A 17,804-nucleotide genomic window follows, 5' to 3' on the forward strand; every position below is an offset into this window, starting at 1 on the left:
CTATTTGTCATCTGTGTGGCCTTGGGTAGCTCTCTGTCTCTTTTCATATAGCTAGGTTTATTTAGTAAGTTTATTTATTTCCTTCAAAAGCAAGAGAGAAAGAGTGGGAGAGTGAGAAAGAGATAGCATTCCTAAGATTGTCCTGTTGGCTGGTACAAGCCCAGCCTTTGGGCAGCCTGAACCATGGTCACCTGATGTACTTGAGATCTCCAGACTTGAACCGGGAACCTACCCATTTGGGACACATGCCTCACAGATAGTAGTGTTCTACCGCTGTACCACCACTGGCCCGACTATCTGTATTTTATCAGTTCTCAGTTCCTTTTCTATAAAATGAGGGGTTGACTAGATCAGTGCGTTTCAAACTGTTCTCACTAAAACCTTGGTATATCTGTGGAAACACTTTGAGGATTACTGTATGTGGTAGGAGCAGCAGTGTCCCCATAGGAGAGAAGCTTTGCTTATGCTCAGTAAATTTATTGGGCTATTTTGTGTGAACTTTCATTTGATGAAAGAGTTGTAAGGACAAAAAGCTTTGCAAACCACTAGACTAGCTAAAACTTAAGGTTCCCGTTTTGTTCTAGAACTAACTTACTCTATTTCAAGGAGAATTAAAGTGATATAAAGCACCTTAATGGCTTTGGCATGAAAGAGCTCTCAACAAATATCTGTTAAATGAATAGAGTTCCTGCCCTTAAGGGATTTGTAATTAAATGGAAAATCTCCCTTGTCTCAGAAAATGCAGTGGTTATAATAGTGCCTCCTTTATACTACTGCCTCCATTTCGTTAATTATTTCTTCATTTTAGAATTTTCTTAGCAGCAAAAAAATAAGTCAGTTCTTCTTCAAATACTCCCACACTAAAATAACCCCATTCAGTTGAATATGATATGAATAAGTTGCAGGATTTAGGACTGTTGGTAGTTATATTATTTATTTGTGTAGTACCTATAATCGAGGTAGGCTAGAGACATTTGATCGTAATGTACAAACATGGGACTTTTTGGTGAGATTAACTAAGGTCTTTTCTTATAGAATAAAGGTTTTCCAATGGTGTGTTTGTAAGTGCAAAGGAATATATCTTAGTATGTCTTCTTAAGAACTTCTCCAGAAAACTTTCTGTGAGTTCACATCACAATAAATGTAGAAAACTATGATGTTGAATCAGGCGTGCATCCATGAAAGGTGAGGACACTTCAGCAGGTCATTGCTCTCTTACTAACTCTATGTACATTAATGAACTCTATGTATATCCCACTCCCAAAGTTACCATGGTAAGTTATATCTACATCTACTACAACTACTTAGAAAGCCCTTTCTTTTTCTTTTTTTCTGAGAGGATTTTGGAATAGGACATGTATGCTTGCCAGAAAGACAGAGAGAGAGACAGAGACAGAAAGCGAGAAATCACCCCCCAGAGGAGATGGCCACGCTGCACTCCCTTCTCCTCCAATCTCCTCTCAGGATCTTGGGCACTCAGCACATGGACCTGGCATGAGTTTAAGCCACCAGGTCCAGGACTTGAACCACAGTTGACTACATGGGAGTCCAGTGACGTCGCCATCTGCTGGTCCCTAGAAAGCCCATTCTAATTTTCTCTTTTATGTCTATCTTATTTAACCTTTAAAATGTTCCACCAGTGTTGCCCACTCTAGGTTCATTTCCTGAATCAACCATTTTAATTTAGATATTGCTTCTCCATGTCTCAAATCCTATACATATTTTAGAATTTACCATATATCCAGTGACCACAACTATTTCTTTCTTTCTTTCTTCCAGGCCATACTGAAATTTCTGATAGGATAGGGATCATATTTTTTTTTTTTAAATTTTATTTTTAAAAATTTTTATTTATTTATATTCATTCACTGTACAGTATACAAAATGAGATTTTCCAACTAGAATACATTGTATATTGGCTCAATCAAGGATATTATCATACATGTTATCATCAACAAATAATTTTCTATTTCTTGTTTCTTGTATATTTTGCTCCCCTACCCCCCTGATTCCCTGCTTCTCACTCTCTGCCAATTTCCCTCCTCTTCCCATACTGTCTCTGGTATCTACAGTTGTTTTCTATGCTTTTTGTCCCTCACATTTTATTGATTCACAAAATATATTAATTAATTTAAAAACTTTAAAATGGCAAGCCCAGCTTTTATTTATATATATATATATATGAACACATGTCTGACTTTAGTCATAAACCTCAGTGAGTAAAGTGAACATACTATAAAGTAGTACCTGTCTGGAACTATATAGCTTACTGTAGTCATTAAATAGGTACTGGTAGATATTTTTAATATATCTTTAAATTTCAAGAAAAACAGTTTTAGTTATAATAGATAAAAATAAGAAAATGTTAAGAGAAATTTGCTTAAAACTTAAAGCCAGAAAAAAGGTTAGGATTCAGTTCAAATAGAAGATACATAAACCTATCACCAGTTCAAGAGAAGACAAAAATCCTTAAATCTGGAAATTGAATAAAATCAGTAATGTTTTAGTCTAAAGACAAAAAAATTCTATTTCACTAGTTCAGTCTCATGTAATTAATCTCTCTAAAATTGAATGTGCAGTGTTACTGTGGTCTGATCTTTCCATTTAAACTCTGGAAATTAACATTCAACTCTGGACTTGTCCCTACTGTTAGACTGGCCATTCTCTTGGTTGTTTTTAATGTACTCTTATTTCTGTGTGTCCAACTTTAGTTTTTCTGATATAGAACTCCCTTCAGGACTTCTTGGAGAGCTGGTCTGGTGTTGGTAAATTCTTCCAGGTTATTTTATTTATTTATTTTTTTTTGGAGAGATTTTTGCCATAGGGCGCGTGCGCTCACCAGGCAGACAGAGAGAGACATAGAGACAGAAAGCAAGAAATCACCCCCCAGGGGGGATGGTCACGCCGTAATCTCTTCTCCTCCATTCTCCTCTTGGGATCTTGGGCACGCACGCACACGCGCCTGGCGTGAGTTTTAAGCCACTGGGTCCGGGACTCGAACCGCGGTCGACTATGTGGGAGTCCAGCAACATAGCCATTACGCTAACTGCTGGTTCCCCAGGTTTTGTTTATCTGAGAATGTTTTTGTCTTTTTTTCCTATATGAAAGATGATCTTGCTGGGTGTAATATTCTTGGTTGAAATTGTTTTCCACTTAACACTTTGAATATATTTCCCCATTCTTTCCTTGCTTGCATTGTTTCCAATGAGAGGTCTGAAGTTAGCCTGATGGGATACCCTTTGAAAGTAAGTTGACATTTCTGCCTTGCCAAATGTAGTATCTTGCCTCTGTCTGTGGTTAATCTGGGTATGATGTGCCTTCGGGAGTATCGTCTTAGGTTGATTCTATATGGGGTCCTTTGTATTTCTTGGGTCTGGATATTTGAATGCCTCTCTAGGTTTGGGAATTTTTCTTACAGGATTTCATGGAATAGATTATCGATGCCCTTATTAGTTTCTTCACCTTCTGAGATACTGATGATCCAGATGTTTGGGCACATAATGGTATCTAGTATTACTTGTATGTTATTCTCATTTTTTGGGGGGGGTTATTTTCTTACTCTTTTTTGGTGATGTTTTCTAGGCCAAAGGTTCTATCTTCTACATCTGAGATTCAATCTTCTGCATGATCTAATCTGCTTTTGATATTTTCAAGGGAAGTTTTTACTTCCTGTATTATAGCCTTCATCTCCAACAATTCCATTTGATTCTTTTTTATGATGTGTATCTTCTCTTTCAGATCATGTAAGAACTTCCTCACCCACCTCCCGGAACTCACTGTCTCCTTTCTCCTGCATTTTCTGAAGTTCGTTGTCTCTCTTCTCTTGCATCTCTGTTAGCTTTGTCACTGAATGTTCCATATTCTTTATCTGATATTTCAATGAGTTTCCTTTCATTGTATATGGAGGAAGAGGAGTTATTCTTTTTCCTTAGAGGGGAGATATTTTCTTGGTTTCTCATATTTCTTGTGCCTCTGTGGTGGTTTATGGTCATCTGATGGATTATACATTTTTTCCTAGTTCTTGGAGTTAAATCTGAGCATTCAGAGGAATGTAGGAGGAGGGGACCTGAAATCTCTAAACAGTACTGTTTTTCTCCTTTTGCATAGCTGATTCAGTGAAAATTAAGCTTAATGAAAAAAGAGTACAAGGAGAATGATTAAAAAAAAAAAAAAACCCAAGAGATTATACCCAAGGGGCAGAAGCTGAAATACTCCCTAGTGTTGAATCAAACCCATAATCCTGTGCCTCCCTCTACTGTTGTTGCACTGTTAGTTCTTGATCGGCTGAAGAGGACTTCTCTAGCGAATTGGTATTCTTGAAGGAGTCACTGCTTCCAGGGCTGCTGATGTAGCTTCCCATCTATTATGGTTTGAATAGTGGTTTGTCCTCCAAAGTTTTATGGTTTGGAATTTGATGAGGAGATGGTGATGGTTAGAAGGTGGTGATAAGATCATAGCAATTACATCATGGAGCCAACACTCTAGTGAACAGATTAATGATGTCTCAAGAGACCCAGTGAATTCTAGTTCTCTGGAGAAAGGGTTAGTTCTCATGAGGGTTGGTTGCTACGAAAGAGTTACCTACAGTCTTCTCTTTATATTTCTCTCCCTCTCTCTGTGCACACCTATCATCTTCTGTGTTTCTGTCGACCATACTATAAATCTCCTACCATTTTGTAATACCTTTGTGCTTCCCAGCCACCAGAATTGTGGGTCAGAATAAACTTCAATTCTCTTAAATTCATCCAGTCTCAAATATTTCTGTTAGGAATGCCAATAACAGACTAAGACATCACCCTGTCACTGCCTTAACAACATCCCCAAATTGCCAATAGCTGCCATTAAACAAAAGGCTTCTTTTAGCTTGAGACTAGCACCTCATTCTGACAGAACCTAACATTAAAGTTGACAGGAGAGTGTGGAGAATCTAGTCTGCAAACCTCCAGCCTCAGTAGTTTAGAGGGCTGAGAATGGAGCTGGAGGACAGCTGTCACTAAGGGACTTTCTAGCGTGCTGCTTCTGGAAGATTCCACTTGTGGAATCCATAGTGTTAAATGTATTTGAGTTTTTCAGGAAAATAATACTGATTGGTTAAAAGGCAAATATGCATGGGGCCAGCAGTTGGCGTAATGGCTACGTCGCTGGACTCCCACGTAGTCGACCACGGTTTGAATCCCAGAGCCAGTGGCTTAAACTCACGCTGGGTGCGTGTGCGTGCATGCCCAAGATCCCAAGAGGAGAATGGAAGAGAAGGGATTGCGGCATGGCCATCCCCCCTGGGGGGTGATTTCTCGCTTTCTGTCTCTCTGTCTGTCTGGCGAGTGCACACGCCCTATAGCAAAAACCTCTCCAAAAAAAAGAAAAAGGAAAAAAAAAAAGGCATATATGCCAAAAACACGTCATATCTTGCTTAAAGTGCTGCCAATCAAATTTATCCCTTATACAAAACTGGGGAGTAGGAGGCAACTATGCGAAGATTGATATTCAAAATGATCTCAATGGACTAGAACTATCATTCACAAAGTACCAAGATGCAATCTAACAGGAATAGATAAGTGCCAATTTTCATTTGAGTTGAAAAAGACTTCAAGTATTTTCACTTGTTTTATGTATGGGACATTTATAAAATATAAATGTGATATGAACCTACGGTGGGGATTCTAGAAAATCTTATTATGACAGCTAAATTAACAAGGATATAGTTTCCATATATCTAGGATGGTTTTGACACTACTATGATCAATTTGTTCAGGTCTCATTTGTATTGGGTCGTCTAAAAAGTCATGATGCATTTTTGTGTAGTGAAACATAGAAAATCCATCATGTACTTTCTGATGACCAAATAATATTAATTATCCTTCTTTTTTTTAAGATTTTTTTGTTTGCTTGAGGGCATATGTGCTAATCAGAAAAACTGAGAGAGACAGAAAGAGAGGAAAAGTGAGAAATCACTTCCCAAGAAGGATGGCCACTCCACAATCTCTTCTGCCCCTTTGTCATTTTAGGATTTGGGGCATTTATGCACAGGTACCTGGAATGTTTTCAGGTCACCAGGTCCAGGATCTGAACTGAGAAACTGGCCATATGGGATCCAGTGCCTTAACCACCATGCCACCTGCTGGCCCAATAATTCATTATCATCTGTGAGTCGTCTGCATACAAAATTCAAATTCTTAGATATATACCTTGTACATATTTTGGCAAGTAGAAGAATTTGGAACCTGTATATATTCCACTTCAGAGCTAGCTTTTCTACCAGACAATTAGTAGAGACAAGAGAAATGCTAGCACTTTCTCAGTTTTGCTCCAGACAAGTGATTTTATACTTTATCAGACCTAAAGTCCCTTTTCATAACTGCTCTGTAAAAAGTCTTTCTCTGTCATGAAACAAAATTTATTGATAAAGTAAACTGATGCACATCATTTTAAATACAATTCAATATGATTTCTTAAACATAGTATGAAAGAGAAATAAAAGGCATTTCAATATAGAAACTCTCAGTTGCTATGTTAGAAGATGTAATGAAGTATTCAAATGCTTTCTCCTCAGTATAACAAATAAATTCAGTTCTATAAGTAAGAACAATATTTAATGGAATATTTTCCATGCTTTATCTTCCTATTTGACACTTGGAAAAAAAGACTACTTGTTTTATGGTCCAGAATGTCACTTACCTTCATGAATGCTCTATAGTTGGGTAGAATGTTCTATAAATAATAAACTTGTTTATAGTGTTCAAATCTTCTATCTTCTTACTTTCTATTTGTCTATTTAATTACTGACAGAGGCATGTTGAAATTGCAAATTATTCTACTTCTTTTAGTTCTGTTTTCATATATTTTGAACTTTGTTATTTGGTGTGTAACAAAGAACAAAGCTGCTTGATAAATTGACATCCTCATTATTAAGAAATGTCTGCTTTTTTATTTCTGGAAATTTCTTTGTTCTGAAATTTACTTTGTCTGATGTTACTATAACCCCTTCAACAATTTTTTGCTTTGTATTTTGTTGTATATCTTTTTTTAAGAATTATTTTATTTAATTTTATTTATTACTATTATTTTAAAACTTGACGAAAGAGAGAGAGAGAGAGAGAGAGAAAGAGAGAGAGAGAGAGAGAGAGAGAGAGAAAGAGAGAGAGAGAGAAAGAGAAAGAGAAAGCAGGCTTCCAGGTCTGAGACTTGAACCATGGTCAGCCATATGGGAATCCAGTGTCTTTAACCACCACACCACCTGTTATCCCCATTGTAGTATATCTTTTCCCATTCTTCTGTTTTTACTCTGTTACTTTATATTGAAAGTTTTTATTTTATTTTTATTATTTTTCTTATTTCCAAAAGGAAAGAGAGCAAGAGAGAGAGAGAGAAAGCACCTCCCAGTGGGATGTGGTCACACCACATTCCTTCTTCCTCCATTATTCTCGCCTATCAGAATTTGAGACATACATACACATGTGCCTGGTATGTTTTTCAAGTCACAGGATCTGGGCTTCAAACTGTGAATAGCCACATGGGATTGGGTCTCTAAGTACCATGCTTAACTGCTACACTATGGGGGTGTTTCTTAAAGTGTCCCCCTGTAATTAATTCTTGCTTTTTTACCTGGCAATTTGTCCTTTACTTAGTCTTTAGAATATTTACATTTAATGTAAATAATGGTATGGTTAGGCTTAAATCTACCATGTTACTGTTTATTTTCTATCTATCTGGTTTGGTTTATTCCATTTTGTTTAGGTGGTTCCTACTTTCTTTTGAATAAATTATTTTAAAATGATTTTATTTTTTTCTCACCTTTGGCTGTCAGCTATGCATCGTCATGGTTTTCTTTAGTGGTTATTCTAAGGCTTACAATGTACATCTTCTAGTTGTTAAACTTTGTCTTCAGGGGCCAGCATATGGTGGAGTGCTTATGTTGCTGGACTCCCACATGGCCGACTGTGGTTCGAGTCCTGGACCCAATGGGTTGAAAACCATGCCGGGTACGTGTGCATGTGTGCCCAAGTTCTTAGGAGAATGGAGGAAAAAGGATTGTGGCATGGCCACCCCCCCAGAGTGATGATTTCTCACTTTCCCTCTCACTGTCTTTCTCTCTCTCTCCAGTAAGTCCACACACTATATGACAAAACCCTCTAAAAAAATTTGCCTTCAAATAATATATTAATAGTACTAATTTACATAGAGCGTAAGTACTTTACAATAGTATGCTTCCATTTTCTCCCTCCTGTCCTTTGTGTTACTATTTCTTACATGTTACTATCAAACATTGTGCTTTTTATCATGCATGCCCCCATAATATATGCTATTATTGTTACTTCAAATAATCAACTGCCTTATAAAGAAATTAAAAATTCGAGGAGAGAGAAAAATAAACGTGGAGTCCATCTTCCACCAGAAACAAGAAGGCTCACTTTGTGCTCAGCCTCGACTGAATAATCTATTGCAAGGAGGATATTTTAGCACTGTGCAATTCCCTCAATTACACATCAGCTAGATGAAGAAGAAAGGAGGAGTCACTAGTGAAGATTATCACACATTTTTGCAGCAGCCTTCTGGAAACAAGGATGACAGCATTTCTCCCTCCCTCTATTGAGGTTATAAGCAATGCCTTAAAAGTTTGGGGTTTGGGGCCAGCAGTTAGCGTAATGGCTATGTCGCTGGACTCTCATGTAGTCGACCCGGACCCAGTGACTTAAAACTCATGCTGGGCGTGTGTGCGTGCGTGCCCAAGATCCCGAGAGGAGAATGGAGGAGAAGGGATTGCGGCGTGGCCATCCCCCCCGGGAGTGATTTCTTGCTTTCTGTCTGTCTCTCTCTGTCTGTCTGGCGAGCGCACGCGCCCTATAGCAAAAACCTCTCCCCCCCCAAAAAAGGTTGTGGTTTAGAACTAATCCTATTCAACAGTCCACAGTATCAGAGGCTCAGGATAAATCCTATAAATGAAAGATCATGTGTGTGCAATTATAAAGAATACAGGTTTAGTTAGAAAATTAGGAAAACAGTGGTTTACCTTGAATTCTCTCTTGATGGGTCCAGAATTAATATTGGATACATACTTGCACTTTTCTTGGCTCAGTTACAACTGAAAAGTTATTTTATATTTGTTGTTAAGGGTGATCTGCAGGATTGTGAAGATGACCAACTCCTACAGATGATCAGGAGCCAACAGATGCATCGACCAAAATTCTTATTGGAGAATTAGCACAACAGAAAGATCAGAGAATCCATAAAACAGACCTGGAACAAGTCTTAGAAGCAAATGATGGGTCCGGAATGTTAGAGGAAGATAAAGAGGATTTGCAGAGGGCTCTAGCACTAAGTTGTCAAGAAATTGACATGGAAGATGAAGAAGCAGATCTCCACCGGCTATTCAGCTCAGTAAGCAAGGCAGTTCCAGAAATATATCTGGAACTATTCCACAGACATCAAGCACATATCTTGCTTCAGAAGAGCTGCAGAAGAGAAAGAGAAGCCTACTTTTGAAAAGCAACAGCAGTAGCTGCAGCAGGCAGATCCACAAGGACAGGTCTTCTATCCATGTGGAAGGCCGACCACAAGGTCAGACGCACTTGGGAATGATCAAGATGATGATGCGATGAGTGAAGATGTGCTTCAGGCAGCTGCGATCATGTCTTTGGAAACTGTTACAAATAGTTTGAAAACAGAATGAAAGAAATAATACCTTTAAAAATTCATTTAGATATTTGTACTTTCCAACATTATCCTGTGTGATTGCAGCATAGAGTGCATTTTGATAACGTTGTCAAAGAGAATAATGTTCAACAGAGGAAATAAGACTTTTAAGTTGTTTGTACACAAAATAATGAGAAAGTGGAAAAATACATCTGTAGGACTAAATAATGATCTTCCAAATACTAGCCAAACAGGCATTCAACACATGAAGAAATTTTAAATATTTACAAAAATTAGGGGAGAAAGTCTTTTATATGTTCCCACACTTTCATCATTTCCATATATTTCCATATTCTTCATTTGTTTGGAAAGATCCAAATTTTCATTTGGCATTATTTCCCTTCTATTGGAAAGACATCCTTTCACATTGCTTGTATTTCATTCTTTTAGTGATGAATTCTTTCAGCTTTTGTATGCCTGTCTTTATTTTGCTTTCTTTCTTTCTTTCTTTTTTTTTTTAGAGGCTTTTGCTATAGGGTGCATGCACTCGCCAGACAGACAGAGAGAGACAGAGAGACAGAAAGCGAGAAATCAGCCCCCAGGGGGGATGGCCACGCCACAATCCCTTTTCCTCCATTTTCCTCTTGGGATCTTGGGCACACACGCACATGCGCCGGGCGTGAGTTTTAAGCCACTGGGTCCGGGACTCGTACCGCGATCGACTACGTGGGAGTCCAGCAACATACCCATTACGCTAACTGCTGGTCCCTTCTGCTTTCACTTTTGAAAGCTGTTTTCTCTAGGTATAGAATTCTATATAAAAAATATTTCCCCTGGTACTTTAACGATGTTGCTCTATTTCCTTTTGGCTTGCAAGTTTTTTTTTCCCCCCATTTTCTCAAGATTAAATGATTATTAAAAAAGCATGCCACACTGTATAGAAATGAACATTCTCTCTCCACATCTTCAAATTAAAATTCTCAGGTGGCTTGCAAGGTTTTAATGAAAAGTTTGCAGTCATTTTTATCCTTGTTCCTTTGTAAGTAGTGTGTCTCCATCATTCCTCCTCTAGAGTTTCTAATATTTTCTCTTGATCACTGATTTATGATGTTTCTTAGTTTTATTTTATGTTTATTCTTCTTGGAGTTCCCTAAGCATCTAGAATCTGAGAGTTTATAGCTTTCATCAAATGCTGACCATTTCAATCATTATTTCTTTAAATATTTTTTCTCTCTCACCCACCTATTCTATTTGGTACTTTAATTATACATATTTTGAACTACTTAATACTTGATGCTGTCCATATGTCACTGATGTTCTATTTATTTATTTTTAATTTTTTTACATTTAATCAATCATCGAACATCTCTACAGTATACAACATGGTTTTCTACAGCATTAGTGCACATTAGTCACATCAAAGACATTATCAAATACATTATTATAAGTGATACCTTTTCCTTTTTGTGTCTATTAAATATGTTGCTTGTTTGTTTTTTTCTTTGATCCCCTCCCTCCCACCCCATTGTTACCTTCTCCATTACCCTCTACCCCCAAAACTGTCTCTAGTATCTACGGTTGCTCTCCCTGCTATTACACCTTCCCATCTTTCAGTTCCTGCTATATAGTGCAGACATTCAGTATATATTGAGTAAGGACATATTCCTGTCTTTCACAGTCTGGCTTATTTTGCTTAGTATTAAATTGTCTTTATTTGTCCACTTTGTACCAAATGTCAGGGCCTCATTTTTTTTTTTAATGGCTGAGTAGTATTCCATAGAGTACATGTGCCACAGTTTTTTCAATCCACTCATCTGTTTTTGGACATATGAGTTGATTCAATCTTGGTAAGTTATATGTGTTTAGAAATTTGTCTACCTCATCTAGGTTTTGGTGTATAATTGCTTATAATATTCTCACATGATCTTTTGTATTTTTGTTGTAAGATTGCCTGTTGCATTGCTGATTTGATTTATCTGGTTCCTTTATCTGTTATTGATTAATCTAGCTAATGGTATGCCAATTTTGTTTATTTTCCCAAATAATTAATTTTGGATTTCATTTATTTTTTGTACAGTTGTTTTATTCTCTATTTCATTTATTTCTGCTTAAATCTTTATTGTTTCTTTTCTCTTTTTTTCTTTTTTCCCCCTAATTGCTTGCTATGTGTTGTTAGTTTGTCTATTTACCACCTTTCTATTTTTTTATTGTGGGCATTACTTGATATGAATTTGTATGACTGCTTTTGCTGTGTCCCATAGGTTATAAAAACTCACTCGCTCATTATTGGTTTCAATGGCTCTCTTGATTTCAATCTTAATTTCTTCAGTGGTTGTAAACTTATTCAGGAGTAGGTTTAGTTTCCACATATTTGCGTGTTTTTGAAGGTTTTTTTATGTAGTTGATTTCATCATGGTCAGAAAAGTTTGCTGGGTATGGTTTCCATACTTCAAAAAAATTTTTTTGGAGAGGTTTTTGCTATAGGGTGAATGCACTCACCAGAAAGACAGAGAGAGACAGAGAGACAGAAAGTGAGAAATCATCCCCCAGAGGGGATGGCCACGCCGCAATCCTTTCTCCTCCATTCTCCTCTCGGGATCTTGAGCACACATGTACATGCTCCCGGCGTGAGTTCAAGCCACCGGGTCTTGGACTCAAACCATGGTCAACTACATGGGAGTCCAGCGACATAGCCATTATGCCAATTGCTTGTCCTCCATACCTTTAAATTTGTAAAGGTTTGTTTTGTGCTCTATCATGTGGTCAACCTTCAAAAAGCTTCATATGGGGGAGGTGAGAAAAATGTGTATATTTTGGTTGTTGGGTGAAATGTTCTATAATTGTCTGTCAAGTCCATTTTTTATATGATGCTGTTTAAATTTTGGAGCTCTTTGCTTATTTTTTGTCTAGATGACCTGTCCAGGGTTGTTGAGATCCCTAATGATTATTGTGATGCAGTGTATCTCTCCCTTCAGATTTAATAGTATCTCTTACATGTATTTGGGTGCTCCAGTGTTGGGTGCATAGATATTTCTAAGTGTAATATCTCAGTGAATTAGCCCTTTTACTACTATACCGTGCCCTTCTTTGTCTCTTTTTACAGCCTTCATCTTTTTTTTTTTTGGAGAGGTTTTTGCTATAGGGCACGTGCGCTCGCCAAACAGACAGAGACATAGAGACAGAAAGTGAGAAATCACCCCCCAGGGGGGATGGTCACACTGCAATCCCTTCTCCTCTGTTCTCCTCTCGGGATCTTGGGCACGCACACACATGCGTCCGGCGTGAGTTTTAAGCCACCGGGTCCAGGATGCGAACCGCGGTCGACTACGTGGGAGTCCAGTGACATAGCCATTACGCTAACTGCTGGTTCCCTACAGCCTTCATCGTGAAGTCTATTTTATCTGGTATCAGTATCACAGCTCCAATCTTTTGTTTGTTTGTTTGTTTGTTTATTTGTTTGCCTGGAACATTTTTTTCCCAGCCCTTCACTTTCAGTCTATGTATGTCTTAATCAGTGAGGTGTGTTTCCTGTAGGCAGCATAAAGAGGGCTTCTGTTTTTTTGTTTGTTTGTTTGTTTGTTTGTTTTAAATCATTCAGCCCGTCTTTGACTTTTTCCTGCAGTCAGTAATTTGGGCAATTACAACACTCGGCTCATTTGAATCATTCCTTTTAGGACTCACAGTTCAGCATTGCCAGTTGCTTAATGTCTAAAAACTGTTGTTTTATGTATTTTATCCAGTTTTCAATTTGTGCATGGAGGAGAATGATTTCTGTAGTCATTAATACTTCACAAATTGAAGTTAAAGTCTAAGTAAATGAATTTCGAAGTTATTATGGTCTCATAAGCTTACTGCTTGTAGTCAGTTTCTGGGCCACAGCATGAAGGCAGCAGTTTGACTGTGAAGGAGATAGAGATCAGAGTTAAGAAGGCCATGGTGGCTAGCTTTGTGGGGCATGGGATACTGGGAAAGAAGAAATGTATAGAAAGCAGGAGACAGAGAATAGCACAGGCAAGGAAAGAATGGGAAGATACATTCAAAACATTAAAGGAAAAACAGACCAACATAAGTGCCCTTTTACTGCTACCTTCAGTGCTATGAGCTTGTGTTGGTGGTAATTTTCTTCAGTGGTTAGTTACTTTTGGTAAATTTCTAAACAAACCTACTCTAATTTCCCCTCATTTTAAATGGTATTTTTATTCCTAGAAATTGCATGTGTATTAAATAGAACAAAAATATATGGCTATATGAGAGGATTTCAAAAACATTGGGGAAAAATGGAATTAAAGTACAAGTTTATTTTGGTACAAAGTTTTTTTTAAATTCATGCAGTTTATTTTTCATAATATGCATTTTCATGAACTTTTGAAGACACCTCGTATGTTAAATAAAGCTCTATTCTGTATAACTGTATAACATGAAGAGGTTTTCCTCCTTTACAGAATTGTCACATATAATCTGAAACCTTCATTCCTTGGGCAGGACTATGATGTAGCATTCTTGTCTCTGATTGAAAACCACTGCTTACATAATTAGTACCCTTCACACTTCATGTATTTATCTGTTGCATAATCATGTAGGAAAGTTGAAGCCTACATACCATTGGAAAAGCAATAAATAATTTATGTCGTAGCTGCAGCTAAGATAAAAGGGGAGATTCTTGATACTGGTTTTACCAAGATCATCATTGTACCTTATAACAAGGGAACTTTTAGTTTAGCCTCCAAGTAAGCAGATCCTCTGGAAATGCAAAATGCCCAGCATTATTAACAATTCATTTATTCTGCAAATACTTATTGAACTTCAGTATGTGCTGGGTCTTCAGGATACGTGAGTGATCTCAACAGGTGAGAGTGGCTACTCTCAGCAGGCTCACATGTTTTAAGGTTCATGGCATATAAACTATGGCCATCCAAAAGAGACCCACAGTTCTCTCAAATTGTGAAGACAGAGAGTTGCCACATCACACATTTCCGTTAACTAAACAGGTTATGCAAATTTCAGAGTATGTAAAATTGAAGCCAAAGCCTTCGCATAAATCTTTTACTCAAGATTCCATACTTAAAGACTTTGAGGAAATGCATAAAGAAAATTGAAGACTAGACCTCTAGGCAAAGTTTAGATGCTGTATTTTAACCCTATTAGTAGGTTCAAGGAAATTTCCAAATAATATTGCTCAAAGGTGTGGACTTCATGCTTTACTGAAAGAGAAGAAGAAGCTTGTTTTCTTACTGGTGCCCCAGAGGAGAACACAGTTGCCCAGGATCACCTTGGCATAAGAGAAATTATTGATTTGACTGAGACTGTACTCTTAACCCATACTTGAGTTCTAGATTGATAACCGCTTGGGTGTTTGCACTGATTCAATGGGCTACCTAATTTCTGTTGTTGTGATGTGGTCTCATGTACTCTGTAGTAGTCCCATTAGATAGCTACCATGCCAGTGTGGGGCTACAGTTAGATATTAGGCATCTGCAACTCCATGAAATATGTAGCCACAAAAATAAAACTTGGGTCACAAGTCCAGAGTATAAATCCCTGTCTGTAAATCTACTTCCTGTGGGTTCTGGAGTGAACCACTTTGATTTTTTTCTGAGGCTTGATAGCCATAACTCTAAAATGAGGACAATAATAGTTTTATTTGTGCATTGTTCGAAGGATGATAACAAAATCAGGCTGCTTGGTAAGCCACACAATACCATATATAGATTGCTCTTGTGGTAAGCAATGACAAAGAGTGTAGGTGGCCTGTTGACAGGACCTGAAGAGTCCTCTCATCTGGCTTGCACATCTGAATGCAATGTGTTTTTCCACTTTTCCTGATCAGACAACAACCAGTTTTTTCTATTAATGCTATTTCCAAGTGTCACTTCCCTTTTGGATTTTAGTTGTTTCTTCCAGTAGTCTAAATGTGATTTGGTTTGATGCACAAGAGACAGAGAAGGCACACACGGAGTCCAGCTTCTCTTCATTAGTGCAGTCTTTGCCTGGGGCTGACCCTCATCTCTGGGCTGAGGTCTATGCATGACTGCCTCAAACTGAGCAACCTGAAGTAGATCAGACACACCTATGAGCTACTTACCTTGCAGGGGTAGTGCCAGTCCCAGGGCTAAGAGGGCATGCCTGCTCCTGTGATCTGTGAGGCCTAGTAAGTGATGATTACGGCTCTGCAGGCTGTGTAGGAGTCATGACGCCCTCGCAGCCTCCCTTGACAGATGGCGAGCATACATTCCTACACTAACAAGAATTTCTTGCTGGATCATCAAAATATGTTTCCCTTTTTGGGATCCAACCTTATAGAACCTTATTTCTGTGTTCAAGGGTTCAGCATCTGTGTTTCATTGTCAGCCTGACCTCTCTCCAAACGGGATCTGGAAGGAAGCAGTTTTCCAGGAAGTCATCCACAGACTGTTGGCTTTTATTCTCTATCCCATCTCTTTCTCACCACCTCTAGCACTTTCTCACGGGTACTAAGTATGTGTCTTGGGATAATTGGACTAAGCTGTTGTCAGATCTATTTACAAGCTCCTTTTAGTTTGTTTACTTAGCTTCAATTTTGTGTGGGCTGTTTTAATTATTTTTGTGGTTTTGACAAAAAATACACAAATCACAGTGTTTCTATGACATGATCAATATGATAATAATTCACTTTCAGCCTCCACAATCATCTCTCTCTGTGTACGGTACTTCCACAGTGCTCCAGAGTGGCGTTATTATCTTTCCTTGTACAGACGAGGCTTTAGGAGACAAAAGAGCTTACTGAAAGCCACATAGTTAATCATTATTAGAGCTGAAATTGGAATGTAGATGTAAGTCCCAGTCTATGTTCTTTTCATTCCATCACTCGGTTCTTGAATCTTCAGTTTCTCTTTGGCATAACATTAGTAATCAGCACTATGGATGTGTTTCCAATTAGGTTTCTATCAGCATTTCTGTGGAGGGATGAAGGATAGGATACAGGTGAGTTGAGTTTATAAAAACCAACATGTTTCTAAAAAGCATTCGAGGAAGCAAATGGTCATGGAGCACACTGGACATCCAGAGCCATGTCCAGATTATAGAGAATAAAGCAATGAGCAGAGTCAAAGGGTGTATATGATTCTTGGACCCCCTTCAGACCTTTTTCTCAGTCAGTAGAATGATTACTAAGAGACACAGATCTGAATATGCCTTTACTACAACTGATAAATTTATTAGAGTGATTGTTTCTTAAGCTAATGATTCTCCAAATCCAATCCAGCCCTGCAAGGGCAAGGCACACCTCTCTTCCATTCGCTACTCGGTCTGTGCTGACTCAGTGTCTGGCCCAGATCCTTTAACTCAGCAGGATTATACCTGACTCCAGATCTATGTACGGGCTTTTCCCTCTTCCTGGAAAGACTTCTTGCCAGACACCTGCATCCCCTTCCCTCACTTCATGCAAGAATCTGCACAAATGGTCCCTCATCCGAGAGGCCCTCCTTGACCACTCTTACTAAAACAACACTACTTGCCTCTATAAAGACCATCACTTCCAAATCCTTTGCCTTTTTCATTTTTTTTTTTTTTTCAATGAATCGCTGACTGACATTGTACTAATTACTTATTTTTTTAAAACTTGGTCTTCTCTACTGGAATATGATCTTATTCAGGACAGGGACTTTACTGCTATATGCTCAGCACTTCCAATAGTTCCTGGAGATGATACATGCTCAGGATACACTTCATCTAATCAATCAATCAATCAATCCATGCTTGTTGAATTGATGAACAACTCCCCAAACTCATTCCTGGTTTTGTCTATGCAGAAGCTATTGGTGCTCTGAGCTACATCCCCTCAGCCCACCTCTGCTTCAGTGCTATGCTTATGTTTGTCAATGTCATTCCACCTCCAGAGCAGGCAAAGTTTCTGCTACTCTGCATCAGTTACTTGGGAGTTGTCTCACGTCCTGGAAATGCAGGGAACCTGTTTATTTCAGGGGTGACCCTTAGCCAACAGTAGAGGGAGTCAGTGGATAGGTGCTATAGGATCCCCTCTTCCAGAGGGAAAACTATGTGCCTTCTATTGAGTTGCTAATAGGACTTTCAGCAACTTGCCCACAGTGACAAGTGGCTCTATTAAGCACCTTTCACAACTGTTCACACCTTCCCCTCCACCTGTTCCTTTGCTCTGACTTCCCTGGGTTACTTTGCAA

The 17,804-nt window shown here is 38.3% G+C and overlaps 1 pseudogene; it reads left to right on the top strand.

Annotated features, from left to right (window-relative positions):
- Positions 1-8,296: 8,296 nt before the first annotated feature.
- Positions 8,297-9,676, top strand: LOC102481722 (ataxin-3-like; annotated as a pseudogene).
- Positions 9,677-17,804: the final 8,128 nt, after the last annotated feature.

This window comes from Tupaia chinensis, unplaced genomic scaffold (assembly GCF_000334495.1).
Source record: "Tupaia chinensis unplaced genomic scaffold, TupChi_1.0 Scaffold000014_1, whole genome shotgun sequence".
NCBI lineage: Eukaryota > Metazoa > Chordata > Mammalia > Scandentia > Tupaiidae > Tupaia > Tupaia belangeri.